We start from the raw sequence: 20,873 nt of genomic DNA on the forward strand, positions 1-20,873 counted from the left end.
TTTGGTATGTTAATATATTGCAAGATATTTTTTATTAATATTCAATGTCTGTTAGTTAGGGGGTTTGTTAGTGATTCTCTGCAACTTTATAGGATAGTATAATGATTTTTAAATCTTATCATAAAGACTAATACTATTGAAAACAACAATACTACTTTCGCCAAGACTGCACAGCTGCAATGCGTGCTTTATCCGTGGTGGTCTTGCTGTACATTTCTGTACATGGAGGGCAAAGGGAGACCTAAGAGGCACAGCTTAAGATTGGTAGATGGCAGGTTTTAAAAGTCAGAGAATTTACAACAAACCAGCCTGTTTGGGCGCTGCACACCTGCTCATGAAAATACTAAGGGTTTAAATAGAGGTATCACCTGTGTTCAGACAGTAACAGTCCCGATGATCTCAACAACAAGCACCTTTCATGTTCAAGGCTGCTAACTTGCAGAAGGCCCCCACTGCAGAGTGGTGAGCAGAATGCACATTCCGCGCTCAGGAGATGGTGAGGAGCCTGTGGTGGCCCTCGCCCTGCCCTGGTCCACTAGTGATAATGTGCTCCATGATCTCCTCCAACGATTTTACTAACGGGGTACCAAATAGCAAATAAAAATGTATTTAAGTGCATCAGGAATCATTTCCTTTCTCTCCAAGAATCTGTCACTTTATCATTTATACATTAAGAACGCAGCAATATTTGGGGTAATCATTTAATGTATGTCAAAAATCTTGAGTACAGAGTCTCTATGCAGTTTAAAATATGGAGAAATAAAAGTAGGATTGGTAGCTTGAGCCACTGCACAAATAAGAATGTGTTTTTTCAATGTCACTGTTGAATAAGAATAAAATTAATGTGTCTTTCTAAAATCTTTTTGTTCCACGGAAATAATACAAATGGATTGATGCATTTAGTGTAGCGAAGCTTTGTGTGTCCTGACAAGTTGAAATAGCTTGGGGACACTTTGCAAACAAAACAATTTTGTTACCTGTCCATCATGTGACAGAGGCATAGAAATGTGCAATATTTACAGCACTGTATGCTTGTCACTATACAAAAAAAAGAAGCACTCAGTTTATTATAACTCACTCATGTAGCCAATAAAATCCTATTCAGCACTTTCTCTGGCAGAGTAGAGTCACCTGGCTTTGGTGAAGAAAGGAATATGCTAATGAAATGGGAAGTATAAACATTAGATATTGCTTTCTAAAAATTTTTATTGATTACTGAGAGAGAGAGAGAGAGAGAGAGAGAGAGAGAGAGAGAGATGTTGTTTTATTTATTTATGCATTCATCAGTTGATTCTAATACGTGCCCTGTTAGGGGATGGGACCCAAAACCTTGGAGTATAGAGGCAAAACTCTAACCAACTGAGCTACCCAGCCAGGACCCATATTTATTTCTTAATTTTAAAATAAAGTGTATTTATTGATTTGAATTCACAAATAACAAGTCATTGAATACAGAACACTGTCTCTGTTCCGTTGGTCAATGGTTTTTAATATGCGGTCCCCAGACAAGTAGCGATGGCATCACATGGGAACTTATTAAAAAGGCAACTTATCAAGCCCCTCCCCATTCCTGTTGGATCAGGAATTCTAAGGTGCTACCCAGAAATCTGTTAGATGACCCCAATGCACACACGTTTTAGAATGATTGCTCTAAGGAAGGGATTTGCAAACTACTGTTACGGACCAGCACCTACGTTTGTAAGTAAAGTTTTATTGTAACACAGTCACAACCTTTCTTTCCTTATTTTCTATGACTGCTTGTGCACCACAATTGCAGGAGTGAGTAATTGCCACAGGGATCTATGACCTGAAGCCTAAAATGTTTAATATCTGTCACTTTAAGAAATATCCGTCAACCACTGTCTACATTACAAGATGTGTTATGTAATTAGTACAAATGGCAAGAGTTCTGAAAGAAATAACATTTGAAAATGGGGTGGGAAGGTTTAGATTAATGAAGACAACAGAATTTGAAATAGATTGAAAGTGATGTGGTAAATTATATCGATGTGTGTTTTTTATGGAATTTTGCTTTTCCACCCTGAGGGAGAAATATACTTCTCTTTAGTCTTGGTATATGACCTGCTTTGATAGGAATGAAAGATAACATCACTTCCAAGCAGAATATTGAAAAACAAATATAAATTTGTACCTACTTCATGTAGAGAGAGACTTTATTCACAGCTAGATTGTTGAATGAAGAGAACATTGGAGTCTTAGCTGTCCCAAGATGAAAATGTAGCTTAAGAAGAAAATAAAGTTTTGATCTGCAAGCCATTGAAGTTTTGGGATCATATAACCTAGTCTATCCTGATTAAAGCACATAAGAAGAATTAACATAATTAGAGTTAAGAAAATAAGCGCTAAAATGAACAGACAAGGCAATTAACTGGAAACTAAAATTCATTTTTTTTGGGGGGGGGGGGGATAAAATGAGTAGGGTTTCTTTAAGGAAGGAATTCCCTGAAAAGTAGGAAATGAATATTAAAAATAATTAGAGATAAGTAAGGCTAAGAAGCTAGAACTTAGTTATATAGCAATGGGAAACCATGGAAAACTGTTTAGAAAAGGAATGACATCATCAAAATCATGCTATTGTAAGATCATTATGTTGGCAAAGGAGAGCTAGATAGACAATAAAAAAAGAAAAATTCACCACAGGCTGTGAAAAAATAAAATATGATGTAATGTGGGCCATAACTCAAGCATTGTCACCTACTTTCAATGAATCAACAACTGCCATTAACTTGACTGCCTAAATAATATTAAGGCATCATTTTATCATTTATTTTACCCACAATTATAATTGCTTTGCTTCAGGCTCTCACCTTTTCTCCCTGGATGTTTGTAGCCATCTCTTAATAAGTATCTCTGTCTCCTTGACCTGTCTATTGTGGGTCAAGTGTAGATTTGCTTCATAACTTCTTTAATCCAAGACCCTCCCTGGTTGATGAGACATTTCCAATCTCATAGAGGAGAGAGAGGAGACAGAGAAACCAGATCTCATTCCAACAACACATTTCTCAGAAGTGATAAACATCACCTCCACTTATATTTCCTTGACCAGTCACAGACACATTACTAAAAAATGATGCCAACGTCACAAAGATGCATAACCTTCCTAAAGGAAAATAAATATTAGAAGGGCTAGCGATGATATTGAAATAACAAAATCTAATGCATTCTCATCTGAGCTTAAAGCAACAAAAAGTTGAGATTGCCTACCAGTGGTCAGCAAACTGTTGCTCGCGAGCCACATGCGCCTCTTTGGCCCCTTGAGAGTGGCTCTTCCACAAAATACCGACTTCTGCGCATGGGCCACGAAGTTTCAATCGCACTGTACGTGCGTGCCCGCACGTGGTATTTTGTGGAAGAGCCACACTCAAGGGGCCAAAGAGCCGCATGTGGCTCGCGAACCACAGTTTGCCGACCACTGGCCTAGCCGGTGTTTTGCATGTCTAGAGTAAATATCACATGTTCTTCATTTTCGTTTTGCCACTTCAGTGTAGTATTTAACAATAATAATGTTAATTATTTAAAAAGGAAAAAGAAATGTAAGAAATCCCATGAGATTAAGTAAAAGTATTTCATTAAGTCATGGATGTAGATAGTAAATAGAAGAAAAAAAATAGAATGAATACATGGAGTAGTGTTTTAAATCTTGGAGATCATGCATCCTTGCTTGTATTATCTTTAAAGCGGAGGCTGGATCAAAGGCCCATGCGCACAGTTGCGGTACCAGCTGACATCCAGAACCAGCGTAAAGGCACCTGACCCAAGTGGCTCCTGTGAGTGGCATGGCTTGACTCTACTGGGATTTCCAGAGAAGTATATGGAATGCCGCCAAGAATTTTCCAATCAAAAGGCCAGCAGCTCCCTTTCCTTATTTATCCAGACTGCCTCCTTTTTTGGAGGGAGAACTTTACATTTCCAGGCACAGTGGCTCCCATCATTGTTTTCAGTGTAAAAGTAGCCTGAGGGCAGTAAGCAAAGACCAGCCACACTCACTTGTTCCTCACAAACAAGGAAGTCAATTACACCCCCATGGATTTGCCCCTGTAGGCTACAGCTAAAAACAGAGGGTTCAAGAAAACATTAACTGTCATGTGATAGCCTAAGATAACATTTATGCCAATAACAAGGGGCAGAAGGGGAAGATAAATTCACAGTACTGTGAGGTCACATATTTTGGGATTTAAAATAAAGTAAAATATCCAGATTTTCTAGAGTGAGCTGATGACTTGAAATAAATCAACAGAACCAATTGCCAGAGTGTAGCAGGATATGAGATTTGACCAGTCATCATAATAAAACACTATAAAACTATTACTACTAATAAATGGGCTAGTGTTTACTGAGCACTAACTGGATGTCTGCACAGGGTTAATATTTCACATACATTGTCATGGCATGTGAGAAGGCGATAGTATTATTTTCTGCAGTTTGAAATGAGGAAACGAGGTACTGGAGAAGTTAAATAACGGATAATGGTCATAAACATAGTAATCAGTGGAATCTGGATTTGCATCATGGCAGTTGAACTCCAGAGCCTATTTTCATAATCACTAAACTCTAATGCTTGAACCTAATATTTCTTTACTGCCATATGAATACAAAATCTAAACGTAGCAGCTTTATAATGCCTGATTTCAATGGCGGAAAAAGTCTTGGTTATTAAGAAACAGCATTTTTCCATCATGAACTGACTGGTATTTTAATAATTCATTAAACAAATAATCATTGAATTCTACAGTGTACATTGCTTTGTGTCAGAGGTGAATGCAAAACAGTAAACATTTCGGGATCAAGTGGGAAGTTTTTGTTCCTCAGGCAGCGGTTCTCAACCTGTGGGTCCCGACCCCTTTGGCGGTCGAACGACCCTTTCACAGGGGTCGCCTAAGACCATCCTGCATATCAGATATTTACATTACAATTCATAACAGTAGCAACATTACAGTTATGAAGTAGCAACAAAAATAATTTTATGGTTGGGTCACAACATGAGGAACTGTATTTAAACGCCCAGAAGGTTGAGAACCACTGAATTATAGCAACTATATATTTTAACCACTAACTATGTACAAACGAAGTAATCTTACAATGAAATATCATTTTGTCCCAAGATCATCATTGTATCTCCATTAGGAACAGAAACAAACATAATATTTTAAAAGAAAAAGATGCAACTAATAGAAGGCTTTGTCACAAAACAGTGAACTCTAGACTCAGCAAGGTTGCAACAGGTAGAGATCAGACCTACTTCAGTAATGTTCTGACTTGATCAGCATTATATGGAATAAACGAATTTTTAAAGACCGTGCATGTTTTAAATAAATACTACCTCATTTAAATGCCAAACAAGAATGTAAGAAGATATTTATAATTGCCATTTTATAGGTGATATAACTGGGGCTCAGAGGAGAAATATCCTTTTCTCAAGGTCACTCTGACAATAAATTTCAGGATTCAGAATCATGATTCATACTCAGAGGATCTCATTCTAATGTTTTTCTCTTTTTTCTCAAAATGACACCTACCCAAACTGAGTTATCTAATTTAGCACCACCAGATAATAAACTTTCTCTTTAGCCCAGGAGCTGCCATCAGTCAGTAAAATCCTAACTCTCACCTTCCTACCACCTACTACTCCCCATAATGGGGAAAATTCTGATTAGGTAACTTTTGGGGACAGCCATAAGTATTAGTAAATATGTGGAAAAAAGGAACACAGGATATATAAACAATATTAATGAAACAGGAATTTGGGGAGTAAAATAGGACAGGTTTAGGAAATTTTTGAAATTTTGGAAGTTAAGGGGACCATGGAGGAAGCACAGGGTTGCAGAGCAGCAGGAGGTATATTTCCATAGAATGGGGGAGCTGAAAAGCTGCAACAGGTAATATTTCCATAGAATGTGGGAGCTAGAAACAGCACAAGGTCTATATTTACAAAATAAAGAGAAGGAAGTCCTTCATCCAGAAGGAGAGGAAGAAAGCCCAAGGGAATAGAAAAACAATAAGGAAGATTCGACCTTTGAGACCAAGAGTTACTATAGTCACCAGTCTAGGGAAATAGTGACCAATCAAGGCACCATCATCTGCAGCCTTTATAAGCCGTAGGGAAAAGGAAGGTGGGACCCTTTTCTCCCTCCCTACATGGGAGTCCATTCTGTGGGACTCTTTCCCTCTCCCCATGTGGGAGTCTGTATTTATTTTTCAATAAATCTCCACCTTTGCTCTACCACTTTCTGTCCATGAATTCATTCTTCGATACTGGCGGACAAAGAATCTGGGTTCCAGTCTAATAATTCCGTTTCATTAATACGTCGTGAAATATTGTGGAAGATTACAAAATATAGCTGGGATTGAACTCGTGCTAAAAGACAAGTACAATGTGGATGGGTAGGAGGATTCACATATTCAAGTTTGAAGCCTTTGTAAACTAGCCTGGTTGGGGTCTAGGTCTATGACATGTGTTATAGAAATTTTAAATTCTTTGTCATTAATCCTCACCTGAGGATATTTTTTTTTTCCATTGCTTGTCAGAGAGAGTGGGAGGAAGGGAGGAAGGGGTGGGGGAAACTGAGAGAGATATATCAATTGGTTCCCTTCCTCACATGCACAACCAGGGCAGAGATTGAACAACAACCCAGAACCTGAGACCTCTCAGTCCTCAGGCTGATGCTCTAACAGTGAGTAACACCAACCAGGACTTTTTTATTTTAATAAAAATATTGTCATCAACATATATTAAATCAATCAGAATATTAAGTTTCTTATTTTTTAATTTACTGAGACTTGAGGAAGGGGAAACAGTGTGAAGCAAATATTATTCTGGGATGGATAGGACATGGATTAAGATACAAAATAAATAAATGAAAATGCATTTTTGAAATAAATTATAAGATACCAAGACTTCCTGGATACAGATGATAATGCACAGAAGGATGACAGACATTAATCTGAATTTTCAAGTTTAAATAACTAAAGAAATATTGTTATCCTTGACTGATGGGAAGTTTGGAGTGAGCATCACTAATACAGGAAAGATAGGTCCAATTTATTATAGACTAGAGGCCCAGTGCATGACATTCAAGCACTGGGGGGGGGGGGGGGCGGTCCCTCAGCCCGACCTGTATCCTCTCCCAGTCCAAGACCCCTTGGGGGATGTCTGCCTGCCGGCTTATGCCTGCTCCCCTTGAAGTTGGCAGGCAGACATCCCCTGAGGGTTCCTTAGCACTGCCGCATAGTCAGGAGAGTCTCTCGCCTGTGCTCCCCAGGCATGAGCCCAGCTTCTGGCTGAGCAGCGCTCCCTCGGTGGGAGTGCACTGATCACCAGGGGGCAGCTCCTGTTTTGAGCATCTGCCCCCCTGGTGGCCAGTGCGCATCATAACGACCGGTCGTTCTGCCGTTTGGTTTATTTGCATATTAGTCTTTTATTATATAGGATTTTTACCAGAAAAATTAAAGAATAATGTTTGGCAATCCATGATAAATTACACAACTGGATGTCAACTTCATGGCAAGAATAATAACACTAACAACAATAAATTAATAGTGTAAACAAATTATAAAACAAGTATATAAAATGCAGTAGATTTCACTGCTATCAGTGTATATGCACTCTAGAACTTCAAGCATATGTTAATAGCTTAGGAGTACATCATATACCTAAAAATCTGAATATTTTTTGTACTTGACACCTTTATATTTCTGTGTGCCTGTATGTTATTATCTCTTACAAATGTAAAAGATTTACATTTTAGAAACAAATCTGATATAAACTTTTGATATAAGAAATCACATTTTTAAATTAAACATATTTTATACTTTTTTCTATAACATGTATACAGAAATAAACTTTTATTAAAAATATGTTTATGGTTCTGGACAATTGTTTAGTTTGATGACATTATTACCTTCTGGATATTATGTTGATTTTAAAACAAAGTCTACTTATTTCCCAATTAGTAACTTTCATAATATATCTGATATCATATTATTTAGAAGTATAAATACTTCAAATTGGAGCTACTAAAAATAAAATACTAAAATATATTTTATATAAATATCCTATTTTCCATTTTAATAGTTTTAAACTCCTTTTTCTATGTATTTTCATAGTCCATTTATTTTTTAATATTTTTTTATTGTTGATAGTATTACAGATCTCTCCCATTTCTCTCCCTTTTTCCCCTCCTCCCAACTCCTACTCAACCCCCTGATAGTCCATTTATTTTTAATTGGATTGGCCACATTATTATTTGCCTTCATTATTTCCCTCTTTAAAAAGATACCTAAATTAAAATCATATATTTCAGTGCTTGTTAGGTTTTTGTTTTTGTTGTTGCTTTGAAATATATATTTTTATTGATTTCCAGAGAGAAAGGGAGAGGGAGAGAGATTGAAGCATCAATGATGAAAGAGAATCATTGATTGGCTGTCTCCTGAATGCCCCACACCTTGACATGTGCCCTGACAGGAAATCAAACCATGACTTCCTGGTTCATAGGTCGATGCTCAACCACTGAACCATGCCAACTGAGCAAGTGCTTGTTGTAATGTTAGGTTTTATAGTCAAATGTCTACTACTAAAATAGAACAATCAGAATTGGGTAAATTAATGTGTGTGTGTGTGTGTGTGTGTGTGTGTGTGTGTGTGTGTTTTACACAGAAATAATAAGCAGGGAGGAAAAAAAAGGAAAAGTAAATGAAAAGAGGTTGCAATATATGATATGTGAAAAGAGGCTATGTATCTCACTTATTTGCTCCTTCAACTCTTTCTGACTCTGAATGATAGAATTAAACAAATCTGGAGTGTCTCCAGTCTAAAGAAGCCAAGAGGTGTGGGAGGAAGTCATCCAGAGCATGTGAACTCCTGTTGAGCTGAGAGCTGGACCCCGAAATTAGAGGCTCCTCACCCCTCCACTGTGCTTGGAAAGTGCTTTTAGCCCACAGCTCCCACCACAGGAGTGGTTTTTCAGGAAGCAGCCAGGAGCGTGTAAAGTGTTTTTGAGTCCATCAGGACTGTGTACGTGACTGTACACTGGTAAGGCCTCTATTTAAACTCAGTGCTCTGGCGGGTGGTGTGGAGATCTGATAGGCTTGTGTGGCCCAAACAAATCTCCTGAATCCCCTTGCTTATTAAACCTGCCACCTACCATTTGGACAGCTGTCCCTTGACATCCCAGGTCTTAGTGGCTGGCCTGTTTCGGATTTCACCAGGGAAGAGCCCAAGGTTCCAACCCAACTATGGCTACTCTTGGATAAGGTTACATTCATAAATACAAAAAATAGGAAGGTGAGTAAGTAAAGGTCATTTCCCTTATTTGGTGACATTATACGCTCAGCATTATGTTAAGAGAGCTAAGCCAATGTCTCAAGTCTACTCTTCAAATAATGAAATCTTGAAGTAGGGAGAGATGGGTAAGAGTGTCTCATTAAAAAAACAACAACATGATAAGGCCATAAAAATAAACCAACACAATACAAATATGGCTGTTGTACCATCATTCTATTTAGTCTTAGACTGGACATCTGGATTTTTATTGGAACAAGACAATATACAAACTCACTCTTCTTTGAGCTATTTAGGGGGCTCCACATGATAAATAGCCCATTCAAAGTCAGCTTATTTATCAAGGGAACCCATGGATAGGCAGAGTTTCTGATAAATGGCCAAGCAGATTTCATTCCATTTGCAATAAAAAGATGATTAGAGCAAACTCTTAAGGGATACTGGAAATCATTACATTGCAAAATGACAAATTTTAGGATGTCAAATTTCTTTACTGCTGCTTAACTCAAATCTACAAGTCCTGGGTAATAAAGACCTGTCTAAATAGCATCATGCATGAGTATAAATGAGAGTTTTACTTCCCTATAAGCTCAATATGATTAAAGTAAGATATGACTGCCAAAAAAGCCGACAATTGAAATGGTTGAATAGAAGTATAGTCAGATAAAAAGAAATATCTCTTCAAAAAGTTCCAAGATTTAACAAAGAACTTGGGGACAACAGTTGAGACAATAAACACTGTTATTTGCTCAGTCGGCATGGCTCAGTGGTTGATCATCAACCTATGAACCAGGAGGTCAGGGTTTGATACCCAGTTGGGGCATATGCTTGGGTTGTGGGCTCCATCCCCAGTGTGGGGTATGAAGGAGGCAGTTGATCAATGATTCTCTCTCATCATTGATGATGTTTCTAGCTCTCTCTCCTTCTCCCTTCCTCTCTGAAATCAATAAAAATATATTTTAAAAACAAAACACTATTAATTTACCTGTGTTCGTGTGTAATAAACATCTGACTAGGAGTGCTTGGTTTTAAAGGGCAAATTTGTACTGTATTTTACAGTACAGAAGTTACAGCTTAAAGTCAACCTTTCGATAACTGGAATAGTCGAAAGATAAAGTCATCTGCATGTAAATACGTAAAGTTTCTCTGGTACTAGAAGTGCCCAAACAATATATACAAGGTGGGGTGCAAAAGTAGGTTTATAGTTGTTCATATCAAAATAACACAATAATTAATAAATAATAATGCAAGAATAAACTCTGTTTCGAGTACTCACAAATGTAAACCTACTTTTGCCACACCCTGTATATGAAATGGAACAACTTCATACCTGCAGAATGATAGAATGACAGGAATGGTTAGAATAATTATGCCAAAATTGACATTGCAAAAGGAAAAAAAATCATATTCTCTCTATTGCTCTGTTATGCATGGTATGAGCAATGGTTGGTTTTAGAGGAGACAAGCTTGTTTTTTCTTCCAATATCAAATCAGTAACATATGCTAATACCAGTTCTCATTTCCTTGACAGTTCCATTTTTTAAAATCTTCATTGTTCAGATTATTACAGATGTTCCTCTTTTTTCCCCCCATAGCTCCCCTCCACCCAGTTCCCAGCCCACCCCAGGCCTTTGCCCCCCCCCCATTCTCCTCGTCCACAGGTGTAAGCTCTTTGTCCAAACTCTTCCCATACCCCTCACACTGCCTCTCCCCTCACAATTGCTTATATTATTTATTTTCAACATCTTTAGTGAATTATAATTTATGGTCCATAAAATCCACTCATTTTAAATATACATTTTAATGCGTTGTAATACATGTATACAGTTGTGCAAGCAACACCATAATTCAATTTAAAACATTCAAATCACTCAACCTGATCCTTGATGCCAATTTGCAGTCAGTCAATCCTCAGTCCCACCCCAACCCCAAGCGACCACTTAGTCCATCTCTATATGTCGAACTGCTGTACATTTAATATAAATGGACTCAGACAATATAGCAGTCCTTTGGCCGGAGTTCTTTAAATTAGCATAATATTTTGAGCTTCATCCATTTTGTAACATTGGTAAGACATTCCATTTATATTTCTGAATAGTATTCTATTGTTTGTATATACCATATTCTGTTTATTTGTGCACCAGTTGATAAACATATGGATTTTTTCTACTTTTTAACTTTATGAATAACACTGTTGAGTGTTAGTGTAAAACATGTTTTCATTCTCTTTGGAAGATTTGTAGAAATGAAATAACTGGGTCTTTTTTAATATATATATATTTTATTGATTTCAGAGAGGAAAGGAGAGGGAGAGAGAAACATCAATGATGCAAAGGAATCATTGATTTGCTGCCTCCTGAATGTCACCCACTGAGGATCAAGACCACAACCCAGGCATGTGCCCTGACCAGGAATTGAACTGTTGCCTCCAGGTTCATAGGTCAATGCTCAACCACTGAGCCACACCAGCTGGACACGTATTAATTTATTTTAAAGAAAGTACCATACTGTTTTTCAAAGTGACTGTACATTCCCACCAACAATGTAAGGGGATTCTTCCTAGGGTTCTTGTTCCAGCATCTAGAAGGGTTCAGCAATCTGGAGAAGGGCTGTGTGTAACTTAATAAAGAGTCCAGAGATGAAGCATAATTTTGAAAAGCATTTGGGGGTCAGAGGACCCTAGCTAAAGAAACTAAGTTCTCCTCCTCTCAGGACCCCTTGCTTTTTATTAACACAATTTGTCCTAAGGCTAGGTGGAGATATACACTTCAAAGGGTCAGGTTTACTATAAGAGTCCATTGTAAGATTATCAGGTTTTGGAGAAATTGCCTTTGGCTGTTCAGGTGTTTGGCCAGTAGGAGACAATAACATGTAGATTAAGATGCCCTGAACTGTCTGGCAGTAAGCCATCATCCCTTTTTAGGTTTGGGGACATGCTCTTGCCACTCCAGATGATTCAGCCCTGCTTTCATGCTGGAATTGGTTCCTGGAAGATTCTAGTTTTTCATACCCTTTCCAATAGTTTGTATCATCTATCATTTTTATTTTAACAATTTTAGTGGGGAGAAGTGGTTTCTTATTGTGGTATGCATTTGTATTTCTCTAATAATTAATAGTGTTGAACATGATAATTTTTCCATGTTATTCTTAGCCATTTATATGTCTTCTTTGGTGAAATGTCATCAATATTTTTGCTAATTTTTAATTGGGGTTTGTCTTCTTATCATTGTAACATTGTTCTTCAGGTTCTGAAAATTAAGAGATATGTGATTTGCAAATATTTTCTCCCAATATTTTAATTTTCTTAATGGTGCCTTTTGAAGAGCAAAAGTTATTTTGTTTGTTTTTTAATTTTGAAGAATTCCAATTTCTCTTTATTTTTTCTTTTATTTAAATATGACTTGGGCTTTTGCTACTGTGTCTCAAAAGTTTTGTCTGGTCCAAGGTCACAAAGATTTTCTTCTGTATATTCTTCTAAAAGTTTTATTGCTTTAGATATTAAATTTTGGAGCATGATGCATTTGGAATTTAAAAATTTGTATGATATGAGGTAAGTGCTATCTTCATTTTTTTACATGAGGGTATCCAATTTTCCCAGCACCATTTGTTGAGAAAAGCTATTCTTTTCTCATTGAATTACCTTGCCACTTTTGTGTAAAATCAATTGAAGTGGAAGATAACAACTTCATACACTATGAATATGTTAGCATCATTTTTCCTTAAATATAAGCCATATCTTTCAGGAAAAAAAGAATAAAATTCATGAATGAGAAATATTGTTTCTTATACCCATAGTTCCTCTAAGGCAGCGGTTCTCAACCTGTTCATTGCGACCCCTTTGGCGGTCAAACGACCCTTTCACAGGGGTCGCCTAAGACCATCCTGCATATCAGATATTTACATTATGATTCATAACAGTAGCAACATTACAGTTATGAAGTAGCAACGAAAATAATTTTACAGTTGGGTCACAAAATGAGGAACTATATTTAAAGGGCCAGTAGGTTGAGAACCACTGCTCTAAGGCATAGTAGCCCAGAATTTATGTACAAGCCTGCATAATCAAAATTTAGTGTATAGTTATTTAGCATTAATTGTTTGGTGAAGAGAACAGAGAACATTATTTGAAAGGTAATTTTCAACATCTTAATTTTTAAACTGTTCTTTTTGAATAAAATTTGAAGTTCCCCTTGTTGCTTTTGTTGCTGTTTGCTACTGCGGTGTTTAGAAATAAAACATATTTTTATTAAAATGTCTGAGTTCTTACTATATTTCACTACATTTCCTTCCTGCACTTACCATTTAGTAGGTTAATTATGTGTTGACAGAGTTTGTGATAAGAGCTGTAGTCCATATTGTAATAAGAGGACAGGGTATAATGGAAAGTGCCTTTTAAAATATTTTTGCTAAGAGCTGCTACTTATGGTTGCCAAGTGTGAGATAGTACCCAACTTAAGGTATTCCTCAGGGAATGGAGGGTGATCTTTAATATTACAGGCAAGAAAGCTGACTCTGAACTACTGTTACAGCAGCTTAATGGTTCCCAGTGGGAGATAGTTACAGGATTTATTTCTTACATGATGATTTGGGAAATGTCATCCTTGTACCCATGTCATGTAGAAAAAACTCATTCAGAATAAGCCATTCACTGATACAGAGAGTGATTTGGATGCTATACACAAAGTTTACTAGAGCGAGAAGTAAAAAAAATTCTTCCATTGGCTGAAAACTTAGTGTTCTAAACACAGGAGGAATACAAATTTACATGGGAAATCAAAAGTGAGAATTAAATCAGTAAAGAAAGCACATACAGCTATGGGAAACCAGAAGGTAAAATTAAAGCAGGAATGAAGGAAGGAGGGAGGGAGGGAAGAAGGGAAAGAGGAAGGAAGGAGGGAAGGAAGGAAGGAAGGCAACTACAATGTTTGTGACTGTGGTAGATTGTGGTAGTCATGCCTTTTGTTTTGTTCAGATCTTTCTTATCCACTCCTTCAGAGGTGTCCATCCACTGTTATTGTGTTGGACATGTGAGAAAATATATCCAATAGTCAATAGCAAATATGACACAAGTAATTTCTTGTAAGTACTTGAACATTGGAGCTTGCCCACTTGCTGTTCTTTGGGCCACTGCCAACTCTTTCATGTGCAGTGTTGTGTGTGCGTGTGTGTGTGTGTGTGTGTGTGTGTGTGTGTGTATTTAGTTTTCTGAAAAATAGAGGTATGAGGAATATATATGCCATCTCAGCTGAGCCATCTTAGACAGCCATCCACAACTATTGCAACGTTGGCAATAATCAGCTGAGTCTGGCCAAGACTAGAAAAAGCAAAAGTCCTCTAAATTTACCCCAGAACAAATTTCTAACTTACAGAATTGTGAGCTAAACAAATGGCTGTTGTTTTCAGCCATTATAATAATTAGGCATCTGTGATTTGTTTTGCAGCAAATGCTAAGATGAGTTGTTGTTTTTTTAAATTTTTTGTAAATATGAGAGTATATTGTAAATTTTCTTAATCCTCACCTGACGATATGTTTATAGAGAGAAAAAGTGACACAAGGGAAACAACACTATAAGAGAGAAAGATGGATCAGTTGCTTCCTGTAAGCTCTCCAACTAACTAAACCAATCGATCAGGGTTGTAGGTATTTTTAAAGCAAATGCTCAGTAACTTATATACATTTATGCTGAGAAATTATAATTTTTATTCTTACCTATGTGGTTGATGACTTGATTATTTTAATATTGACTGCTTAATATAGTATGTCAGTATGCTAAGAACCAAAATTAGCACTTTTAATTTTAGACCATTTTTAGCTTCTATATACATAGGACCAACAAAGATTTAATAATAAATAAGCAATCATAAGATTTCATGCACAACAAAATTTCTTAAATAAAAATCTCCATTGGCAAGCTTTAAATACATGGTCAAAAACAGTAATGCTAAGAACTACATAGCATGTTGAACCTTTTTGTAAGTTTCAAACATCAACTAAATAATATTCAGCCTGAAAATACATCATTTTCATTTTTATTTAATCATATTCTGATACACATATCAAAAAAGGAAGTTGTTACTTGAATTTTCCAGCCACTTAATAGAATTATATAAAATTTAATTATTTATAAAGTTAGAGGGAATGGTAAAGAATGACAGTGTGTATTTGGTCTACCAGTCATTTTAGATGTGTAGAATGGAACCAAAACAAATAATCTGTTTGCATATTATGAAATAGCAGCTATATTTTTCTCAAGTCTGATCACGTTCTGTCTAGATTTGTACTTTGGCAATAAATCACCTTCCTTTTTCTTTCATTTTCCCATGGTACTTACATTCACTCAGAAGTGCCTTCTTGAAAATCATTTCCAATCTTCTAAATTTTAGCGTAAATTTTACCAATCAGCTATTAGCTATCTGAAAATACTTGTGGAATTTTTTTATTTTTTATGCATTTATTGGTTTGAGAGAGAGAAGACTGGAGAGAGAGAGAGAGAGAGATTTGTTCCACTTATTTATGCATTCATTGGTTGATTTTGTATGTGCCCTTACTGGAGATCAAAGTCTCAATATTAGGGTATCAGGACCACGTTCTAACCAACTGAGCTACCTATCCAGGATTATACTTGTGGAATATAATAATTTTAGGAAAATATAGTAAAAAAAAACAGAGAGAGAAAACAGAAAACAACAACAACAACCAGAGACTGAAAATAAAAATCCATTTATTTTTGTAGCATTTGAATAGAAATATAACTGATTACTAACTAAATATCCACTCTTTGCAATCAAAGCACTAGAGGTATAAGAAGCAGAAAGCTGGGAGATGTGAAAAGAAGAGAGTCCCTGAAAAGGTGTAATTCAATGCAGTGTTTACTTGTTTTTATTTGTTTGTTTGTTTGTTTGTTTGAACAGGCAATACAAGCATATAGTGCACTATTGAAAGTGCACAAAATGGTGTGCAGGGGAAAGACATTCTCTTCCAACTCTGAATTCAAATATTCAGATTTCTCTCCCAAAAGGCACCAAATGTCACTATCTTTGATATTATTTTTTAGAGAGATGTCTGAGTTCCTCTAGTTCAGATTTTCTCCTTATATTCTAAAGGATAGTTTTCTGTGCCAAAGAAGCCAAACTTATGTATTTTTCAGTAGGATTTTGATGGAACAAAAATCACAGGACTTCTATGTTTTTGATCTAATAGAAAAGAGGGGGGAAATGAGCTTCTCTAACATTCTCAGTGTTTATAAAATCCATACAGAAAGTCCCAGAGCCCAACAAGGAATCTATATAGTTCATGTCATTCAATTGTTGACCTGAAGAACTAAAAGAACCCTAGAAGCTTTCAAAATAAGTTTTCCCTTGAAGTCAATTCAAGACTTTTGGTTTTAAATGAATTACTTAAAATAGTCTCTCTTCCTTTTTAAGAATAAACATTAAAAATATAAAATATCCCATGCATTAGTAGTATATCTTTAAATGAAGCCATTTTCATTTGGCTTTTTTGAAAGTCTATGTGTATTTTTTTTATTACTTGTAAGAAAATTGTTCCAAATCATTCTTTACTCACCTGTCAGATGATTACACATCTCTTCCCACTGCCATATGGCAAAAAGTACTCCCTGTGGGAAGAATCTACCTTGCCATACCATTGATATTAGGCTTGGTCATGTGACTCTCTTTGGCCAGTTGGGAAAATCACATATTTGTACCCTGGGTCTTCGGTCTTCCCCCTCCTCCTGAGAAGCATATTACTAGATCCATGTGGGCCTGTTTATTCTGTTTTTGGTTTCTGACTTTTAGACATAAACTGAGTTATAACCAACTCAAAAGCAACTCAGATATACCACTAAATGTGGAATGTGAATATTCCACTTCTCCTACTATCAAAAAGCCCTCGACTTAAAAGTTTTTCTGAAAACAGAGTGAGGGATTTTTATCCAGTGAGAGTGTGGAGTAAAGTTTAGCAAACATTAAATCCCCTCTGCCTCTTGTAAGTGAATGGTGTTTCTTCTGGGGCCATGTGACTTGGGATGTTAACAAATTTGATGCAAGCACAGGCATAGGCTTGCAATGTGCTTGTGCAAGGGAGCTTGTCCTGTGTTTCTACCACTGTCTTAAGAAATTAACACAGTCTGAGAGTGTCAAGGGCACTTCTTGAGCCCTCATGAGGATTCCATTCTTGACCAAACTTCACTCAACCTCCTTTAAATCCTCCTTTTTACCAGGCCTTCTTCCTTCTGAGCTCAGGTTTTTGTTGTTGTTGTTTTTTTGTTTGTTTATTTGTTTTTAAGAATCCTGCTAAGGGAGTTGATGGAGGATCTCTCCATCTTTTATTTTCAGAGAAGCTTTCTTACTCCACCATTGATATCTAATCAAGTTTCTCTTCTCCCTCACCCTTAATACCTAATCAATTTTCTCATAGTAATTTTCTATTGATTGACTCTTCACTTTGCCTGTTGGCTATACATCATCAGTTGCCTATGTGTGTTTAGAGCAGCGGTTCTCAACCTGTGGGTCGACCCTAAGACCATCGGAAAACACATATATAATTACATATTGTTTTTGTGATTAACCACTATGCTTTAATTATGGTCAATTTGTAACAATGAAAATACATCCTGCATATCAGATATTTACATTACGATTCATAACAGTAGCAAAATTACAGTTATGAAGTAGCAACAAAAATAATTTTATGGTTGGGGGTCACCACAACATGAGGAACTGTATTAAAAGGTTGCAGCATTAGGGAGGTTGAGAACCACTGGTTTAGAGTTTAGTTCACTCTATCTTCCTTGTTGTAGTGGTGTTGAAGAAACTCTTCCTTGCTTGTTCAACTAGTCTGGTGGAAATTTTATCCTACAGTAGTCCCTGTTAATGGGGAAAATATAGAACAGAGACATCTCACCCAAACAACAGGACTCCAGCTTGAAATTGAGCCCCCCGATGACATGCACACCTCCAACCTGAAGATTTGCTGCAATTTCTCCACTGACCTGTGACTATGAAAGAGAAAAACAACAACAAACATCTGTTATATGCCACTGAGTTTTAGGAAGGGGGGTTGTTGACCACTAATGGCTTAATTACATAGACATCTGATACATTGATGATATAAAATAAACAATTTTGCTTCTTGATCAAAATGAAATTGAAAAAAATCATACTAGGCATTTCCATATGAAATTATATTACAAGGAATAATCATTACAGTTACATTAAGATACTTATGGATGCCCGTAATGAATAATATTTCTGAGTAATGTTTGTTTAATGAGGACTACTAGGGAATTTTGTCTAAAGTCTTTAATTCTCAAAAGTTTTAGATGTCCCAACATATATTTTATAAGATAGGGTCTTTTGATGCATTATAATATTGAACATTTAACTAGATATTCAATGCAAATGGTTCTTTTGAAGTGTCTTATGTGAAAGGTATAATTTATTTGAATTTTATTTTGGTAAGAGTATAATTAATCAGATTACAAATAACTAATCTTGAGTAAATACCTTAAACTTATTTGATTTTGGGATTTTCTTTAGTCAGAAAATTTGAACCATATTATTTTATCATTCTTACCAGGTCAATGAATTTATGATTCTTAATATTTATTATGCATACATACTGAGTACAGAATCATAGATTCTATATAGATACAAAGATATATAATCTCTGATCCTTCATTCTACTGCTAGACTATAAAAAATGTATTAATACGTGTCCCACGCTCTACTACCTCCAGTCAACCTAAAACGTATAAATACGTTTCCCACATACAATGTGTTAAGAGTTACAGTATCACTAGGGGAAAGCAAAAACAGATTATATAAAGTAAAAAAGTAATCATAACTACAAAAATTCTCTGCATTCAGTTTAGGAAGCTAAAATAAGAAAAGCTATGGTGAACTTAGCTGGCAGGAAATTTTCTTTACATTCACTCAGGGTTGATATTATACCTGGAATTTTAATATATCCGTCAAACTGCATTATTGTTATGTCTTCTTAATAAGTTGCCCTTTATTGAGAATCCTACTTCATGTTCTCAGGTCAAAAGAAAGGTAAGTTCTTATATTTCAAAAGCAATTCTTATATTTTCTTCTAAAAACTTGTTAGGATCACATACTGCTTAATAAGTCAAAAATAACGAGTTTTAATTTTCTTCTGTGGTTAATTTCTTATGCAATTAGTTGTGAATCATTTTTCTATTGCATTTCTTTTTCTCATAACATAAGAGATATTGAGGAGACTAAAAAGTCATTGATGAAAGCTAATATTTTGAAAATATTGTTACTTACAGTATATATGATAAAAAGGGTATTTTATATTTTTATTGTAAAATCTATACTGGGAAATTAATCTAGGATATTGATAAATGTTCACCAAAAAGAAAGAAGAAAATAAAAGTTGCTATCTATGATTTTGATTTTTACATGTTAATTTAAGGGACAAAATTTCCTTAAATATATAGTTTTAATATTCACTTCTGTTCAGTTCTGCCACATTCTCCAACGATTATTTTTTCATATGTCAGAATTCAGTACTAAACTTTGTATTATCTTGAATGTTTACTGTATGTTTATTGTTAAATGTGATTTAGAGGAAAGCATCCCTTCATTCACAGTGTGAGCCATAGAGTACATAGAGTAAACAGGCAGCTTTTTAAACACAGTGAAGATACTAACATGCTTAATGTTTTAGACACATGTAGGAGACTTTAACACCTACATCAAAATTATTTTCGTATGCAGGTTACTTAGGTGATATTAATTAGGCTAAGGGTGTTTCACAAATTATTATTTTAATATACTTTGGAAGATATTCCCAAATCCAGACACTTAACAATCATTCCTTCCTGATCCCATACCTTTAAATATTTATGTCCTATTAGCAATTCTACTTCTTTCTCTCTAAGCACAAATCCCCTTTTCCTAACCTATTGAGCTTAAGGAATTATTTCTAATTCCAACATTTATTACTTTCCTTATTAAACTAAATTTTCCCACTGTCTCAGATCCTAGGAGGTCCTTGTTCTCTTTATCCTTCATTAAGTACATTGTCTTATTAATTGTAATTATACAAATAAAACATAAATCCATAGCCTTAAAACATTACAACCAATTCTGTTTATCCTAACTCTCAAATCCCATTCACTCCATTAGCAGAAACTATCAGTTTTCTGATCATTTTATTACTGATCTTTTTTCCAATATGGTCTTAAAAGTATACCTTCTTAACTTCTTCATTAGTCTTCCTTGAATAGTGTAATAATGTAGACATTATTCTTCAACGCTTTTTCTCTCTTGCAATATATCTTGGAGTCCTAACTTGGCAGCACAAGTGTTGAATATCCTTCTACATGTGAGTATAGACTATAGCTGTATAACTATTTCTCTAGAATATACTATATTTATGGCAAATGCATAAGTTATAGACTTGGAAGGGGTCTTTTTTTAAATATATCTTTATTGATTTCAGAAAGAAAGGGACAGGGAGAGAGAGATAGAAACATCAATGATGAGAGAGAATCATTGATTGGCTGCCTCCTGCACACCCCCTACTGGGGATTGAGCCTGC

This window comes from Myotis nattereri (assembly GCF_964212035.1).
Source record: "Myotis nattereri genome assembly, chromosome: 4".
NCBI classification, from domain to species: domain Eukaryota; kingdom Metazoa; phylum Chordata; class Mammalia; order Chiroptera; family Vespertilionidae; genus Myotis; species Myotis nattereri.